Genomic DNA, 6,905 nt, shown 5'->3' on the forward strand with positions numbered 1-6,905 from the left:
TCAATATTCGCCTTCCGCTTTAGCAGTTTTCCAGATGAGATGCATCTCTCTATGCACCATCTATGATGCTAATTTCGAAAGGTTCTAGATGTTGCATGAACTTGCTGCTGGTGCAGTTGCGTAATGGGGTGGCTCAGTGCTGAAGCTATATCATGTTGTACTATGATGTATTTCAATTATGAAATCCCGCTTCCTTAATATGGAAATGGAATATATTATGTGCTTAATATGAATGTCAATTAGATTAGTAAATGGATTATTAATAATAGGGCAATTAGCCCGCTAATTGGCCAATTAGCTTGCTAATTGGGTTTCCCTATTGCAAACGGTTAATGAGAAAACACCGTGGGTGATGACCTCAGGCAATGCACACAGTTTCTAGGAATAAACCATGTTGGATCAATGAACAATCACACACGACATTCTCTTGAAAACTGTTTGCGTTGCGCCACCTTGCGCAAACGTTTTCCTTGGAGTGACTGTGTGGGATGTATGTACGAACGGAAATGTTTAGCGGTGACTGACTGTGTGGGATGTACTTATGACCGGAAATGATTTCGCCTATATAATTGTATTGTTTTAGCACTACTGTACGTATTTCTGTATTTAAGTGCTCGTCGGTCGCACACGACCTCATTTTGCCGAGTGTGTGTGCCAGGACGGCATATCCCTGACGGTTTCTGGGTCGTGTGGGAAGGACCCCCCCTATTGCCCACACTCACTTGGAGACAGTTCCAAATGCCATCGCGGAAAGGGGTTAAAAACCATTTGTTTAGGACCGACGCGTACCAGTGTTCTATGACGATAATTGTGACATAACCACGTATCATCGTAGATGTGGTGGCTCCTACTTCTATGACAAAATACCATGACAGAAAATGGGATTTTCATCCTAGGAGGGCCGGGGACGCACCTGCATGACATTCTTTGGGCCGTCCATGATGGAAAAAATCATGGTAGAAGCGAGGGCGAGGAAAATATCGGGGAGTTCCCGGTTACGGTGGGTGGTCGGGGCCGAGCGATGCACGAGTTTTGCGCGTTTCTCTCGTACACGTACGCGCGTGTGTGCGAGGCGTTGGGCTCTAACTGAACCCGAGCGAGGCATTCGTTTACTGAACCCGAGCGATTGCACTAGCTACGTTACTGAACCCGAGCGACCGATCGATCCCTTGGCTATTAACTGAACCCGAGCGATTCCTTCGCTACTGCTGCTAACTGACGCCGATCGAACCTGCTGCCTCTTGATGAACAATGACCGTTGTTGGCGGTTGGATGAACAGTTCCTGGTGCGGGTTGGATGAACATGACCCCATGGTAGTAGAGGCCACTGCCGCTGGACGAACATGACCCCGATCGAGGAGGTGGGGGTAGATGAACAGGACCCCGTGGAGGGCTGTTTGAATAGTAGCTTGTGGAGGCTGCATGGAAGGACCCCGTGGATGAACAGTAACTCGTGGAGGCTGCAGGAAGTCGACGGTGGATGAACAGTGGCAGGTGGAGGCTGGAGGAAGTCGACGGTGGATGAATAGTAGCCCGTAGAGGTTGGAGCGAGGCAGTAGACGATGGATGAACAGTTACCCATGGAGTCCCATTTTGCGGTACGGCACACCCCTCCCGATGAACATGACACCGTTTCGACCGTAGGCGCACAACCACAAGTCTGTTTCCTCCATTTTGCGGTACGCCACACCCCTCCCGATCAACAGGACCCCGTTTCAAGTGCAGGCACTCGAACAGAAGGCCGTTTCCTTAGTTTTGCAGTACGCCAGACCGTTCCCGGTGAATAGGACCCTGTTTCGATCATACGCGGTCGAACAGAAGGCTGTTTCCTCCATTCTGCGGTACGCCAGAGCTCATTTCAGATGTTCCATCCAATCTGGTTGGCTCCCGATGAACATGCGATGCTGTTTACTCTGTTCTGACCCAGCCAATTTGCTGCCGATGAACACGACGACGTTGTTGTACGCGTTAGAGGCCCCGCCCGTATGTACGTACGTAGCCGTGTTTACTATCTTGCAGCGTGACGGTATGTACGTCTACACGATATAGACGGGACTACTTGACATGCTACTTCGGCGCCTCTAATTCAACACATGCTGCTACTTACTCGGCCACGGTACGTCGCTGTAGAGAGACCGATTGACTGCTATGTACGTACACGTTCGCGGCCAGACAGATAACGCTACCTTCGCTTCAACCTGGTGGGTCCCCGCTGTCAGGGGGTAAGAAGGCACTTCCTTTCGTGCGCAAATAAAACCGGTGGGTCCCAGCTATCAGGGGGAACGTTTTCTTCATGAAATATAGAGGCCCTTCCGGTGGGTTCGAGCTGTCAGGTGGAGGAATCATTATTTTGCAGGTAATAAGGAGGCACTTCCTTGCGTGTGTCCATGGATCCAGCTATCAGCCTCTCCACATACAATCCTCTTCTAATGGCTGTCGTGCATTGACCGCGTTGACGATGCCATACCGTCCGAGAGCACCAAGGTGGTGGACGACGGCATGACCTAGGAAGGGAACGACCCATAGCCGGGGAATACGTAGCAGTGCATGCCCACGCGGAGGGGAATACGAGGGTTGACTGGTTCAACTACGGTTTGAGGCTGCCGTCGCCAGAGAATAACCGGGGGTATGGGTGAGTAGAGGGAAGGCCTGGCCAGCGGTGGGAGTAGGGTGGGGCGGTGAGGCCTGCGCGGCAGCACAGCCGGCCACTGGAGGCAGGAGCAGGCGGTCCCATCGGTGCTGGTTTGTTCGGCTGGTGCAAGAAGATCAGAGATTGAAGAAGCAGCAGGACTGTTCAATTAAAATCCAATGGTCACTGCTGCTAGAATCGTTTGTATACTAAGTTGACCCAGATGTCAGTGGGAGGAATCATTTTTTTGCATAACAAGGAGGCAGTTGCTTGCGTGCGGCCATGGACCATGGGGGTCCCTACTGTCAGCCTCTCCACGTACATCCCTATTCCGATGGCTGTCATTTGTTGAATGTTTACTGATACGTCCATTTTGCATCATGCTTTTATATCGATTTTTATTGCATTATGGGCTATTATTACACGTTATGTCACAATACTTATGCCTTTTCTCTCTTATTTTAAAAGGTTTACATGAAGAGGGAGAATGCCGGCAGCTGGAATTCTAGGCTGGAAAAGGAGCAAATATTAGAGACCTATTCTGCACAGCTCCAAAAGTCCTGAAACTTCACGGAAGCTATTTTTGGAATTAATAAAAAATACCGGCGAAAGAAACTACGAGAGGGGGCCAAACCCTGGCCAAGAGGGTGGGAGGCGCGCCCTACCCCCTGGGCGTGCCCCCCTGCCTCGTGGGCCCCCTGCCAGGCCTCCGGTGCCCATCTTCTGCTATATGAAGTCTTTCGTCCGAGAAAAAAATCATAAGCAAGCTTTCGGGAAGAAACTCCGTCGCCACGAGGCGGAACCTTGGCGGAACCAATCTAGGGCCTCGGCAGAGCTGTTCTACTGGGGAAACTTCCCCCCGGGAGGGGGAAATCATCGCCATCGTCATCACCAACAAGCCTCTCATCGGGAGGGGGTCAATCGTCATCAACATCTTCACCAGCACCATCTCCTCTCAAACCCTAGTTCATCTCTTGTATCCAATCTTTGTTCCAAAGCCTCAGCTTGGTACCTGTGGGTTGCTAGTAGTGTTTATTACTCCTTGTAGTTGATGCTTGTTGGTTTATTTTGTGGAAGATCATATGTTCAGATCCTATATGCATATTAATACCCCTCTGATTATGAACATGAATATGTTTTGTGAGTATTTACGTTTGTTCCTGAGGACATGGGAGAAGTCTTGCTATAAGTAGTCATGTGAATTTGGTATTCGTTCGATATTTTGATGAGATGTATGTTGTCTCTCCTCTAGTGGTGTTATGTGAACGTCGACTACATGACACTTCACCATTGTTTGGGCCTAGAGGAAGGCATTGGGAAGTAATAAGTAGATGATGGGTAGCTAGAGTGTCAGAAGCTGAAACCATAGTTTATGCGTTGCTTCGTAAGGGGCTGATTTGGATCCATATGTTTCATGCTATGGTTAGGTTTACCTTAATACTTCTTATGTAGTTGCGGATGCTTGCAATAGGAGTTAATCATAAGTGGGATCCTTGTCCAAGTAAGGACAGCACCCATGCACCGGTCCACCCACATATCAAATTATCAAAGTACCAAACGCGAATCATATGAACGTGATGAATACTAGCTTGACGATAATTCCCATGTGTCCTCGGGAGCGCTTTTCTCTATATAAGAGTTTGTCCAGGCTTGTCCTTTGCTACAAAAAGGATTGGGCCACCTTGCTGCACTTTATTTATACTTGTTACTTGCTACCCGTTACAAATTACCTTATCACGAAACTATCTGTTACCTATAATTTCAGTGCTTGCAGAGAATACCTTGCTGAAAACCGCTTGTCATTTCCTTCTGCTCCTCGTTGGGTTCGACACTCTTACTTATCGAAAGGACTAAGATAGATCCCCTATACTTGTGGGTCATCAAGACTCTTTTCTGGCGCCGTTGGCGGGGAGTGAAGCACCTTTGGTAGGTGGAATTTGGTAAGAAAAAATTTATATAGTGTGCTGAAATTTACTATCACTTGTTACTATGGAAAGTAATCCTTTGAGGGGCTTGTTCGGGGTATCTTCACCCCGACCGGTAGAGCAAATAGTTGCTCCTCAACCTACTGAACCTACTGAAAATGTTTACTTTGAAATTCCTTCGGGTATGATAGAGAAACTGCTAGCTAATCCTTTTGCAGGAGATGGAACATTACATCCCGATTTACACTTAATCTAGGTGGATGAAGTTTGTGGATTATTTAAGCTTGCAGGTATGCCCGATGATGTTATCAAGAATAAGATCTTCCCTTTATCTTTGAAGGGAGATGCATTGACATGGTATAGGCTATGTGATGATATGGGATCGTGGAACTACAAACGATTGAAATTGGAATTTCATCAGAAGTTTTATCCTATGCATCTTGTTCATCGTGATCGTAATTATATATATAATTTTTAGCCTCGTGAAGGAGAAAGCATCGCCCAAGCATGGCGGAGGCTTAAGTCAATGTTATATTCATTCCCCAATCATGAGCTCCCAAGAGAAATGATTATTCAGAATTTTTATGCTCGGCTTTCTCGTAATAATCAATCCATGCTCGATACTTCTTGTATTGGTTCCTTTATGATGAAGACTATTGAATTCAAATGGTATTTATTGGAAATAATTAAACGCAACTCTAAAGACTGGGACCTCGACGAAGGTAAAGAGTCAGGTATAAAACCTAAGTTTGATTGTGTTAAATCTTTTATGGATACCGATGCTCTCGTGAATTTAGCACTAAATATGGACTTGACTCTGAGATAGTAGCTTCTTTCCGTGAATCCTTTGCTACTCATGTTGATCTCCCTAAGGAGAAGTGGTTTAAATATAATCCTCCCATAGAAGTAAAAGTAGTTGCACCTATTAAAGTTGAAGAAAAGACTATCACTTACAATGACCCTATTGTTCGTACTGCTTATGTTGAGAAACCACCTTCCCCTGTTAGAATAAAGGATCATGCTAAAGCTTCAACTGTAGTCAACAAAAGTAATATTAGGACACATAAACCCCCTGAGCAAGTTAAAGTTGAACCTATTATTGCAATGGTTAAATATCTCTTGGCTGATAATATCGATGGGCATGTTATTTATTTCTGTGAGGAAACTGCTAGAATTGCTAAACCTGGTGCTAAAGATAAACATAGACCTGTGGTAGGCATGCCTGTTATTTCTGTTAAAATAGGAGATCATTGTTATCATGGCTTGTGTGATATGGGTGCTAGCGCTAGTGCAATACCTCATTCTTTATACGAAGAAATTATGCATGATATTGCACCTGCTGAGATAGAAGATATCGATGTTACCATTAAGCTTGCCAATAGAGATACTATTTCACCGATTGGGATTGTTAGAGATCTTGAAGTCTTTTGTGGGATGGTTAAATATCCTACTAATTTTCTTGTTCTTGGTTCCCCACAAGATAGCTTTTGTCCCATTATATTTTGTAGACCCTTCTTGAATACTGTTAATGCTAGGATAGACTGCAAAAAGGATGTTGTTACTATTGGTTTGGGTGACATGTCTCATGAGTTTATTTTTTCTAAAGTTCGTAGACAACCCCGTGATGAGGAATTGCCTAGTAAAGATGAAATTATTGGTCTTGCTTCTATTGTCGTGCCTCCTAGTGATCCTTTAGAACAATATTTGCTAGACCATGAAAATGATATGTTTATGAATGAAAGAAGGGAAATAGATGAAGTATTCTTTAAAAAGGGACCTATTCTGAAACACAACTTGCATGTTGAAATGCTAGGGGATCCTCCTCCACCTAAGGGTGATCATGTGTTTGAGCTTAAACCATTACCTGAAACTCTTAAATATGCTTATCTTGATGAAAAGAAGATATATCCTGTTATTATTAGTGCTAACCTTTCAGAGAAAGAGGAAGAGAAATTATTGAAAACTCTGAAGAAGCACCGCACTGCTATTGGATATACTCTTGATGATCTTAAGGGCATTAGTTCTACTCTATGTCAACACAAAATAAATTTGGAGAAAGACGCCAAACCAGTTATCGATCACCAAAGACGGTTATATCCCAAGATGAAAGAAGTGGTAACAAAGGAAATATTAAAGCTCCTTGAGGCAGGTATAATTTATCCCGTTGCTGATAGTCCATGGGTAAGTCTTCTTCATTGTGTCCCTAAGAAGGGAGGTATTACTGCCGTTCCTAATGATAAAGATGAATTGATTCCGCAAAGTATTATTACAGGTTATAGGATTGTAACTGGTTTCCGTAAATTAAATAAAGCTAATAAAAAGGATCATTACCCTTTGCCATTCATTGATCA

The sequence above is a fragment of the Aegilops tauschii genome, chromosome 7, assembly GCF_002575655.3.
Source record: "Aegilops tauschii subsp. strangulata cultivar AL8/78 chromosome 7, Aet v6.0, whole genome shotgun sequence".
Taxonomy (NCBI): Eukaryota; Viridiplantae; Streptophyta; class Magnoliopsida; order Poales; family Poaceae; genus Aegilops; species Aegilops tauschii.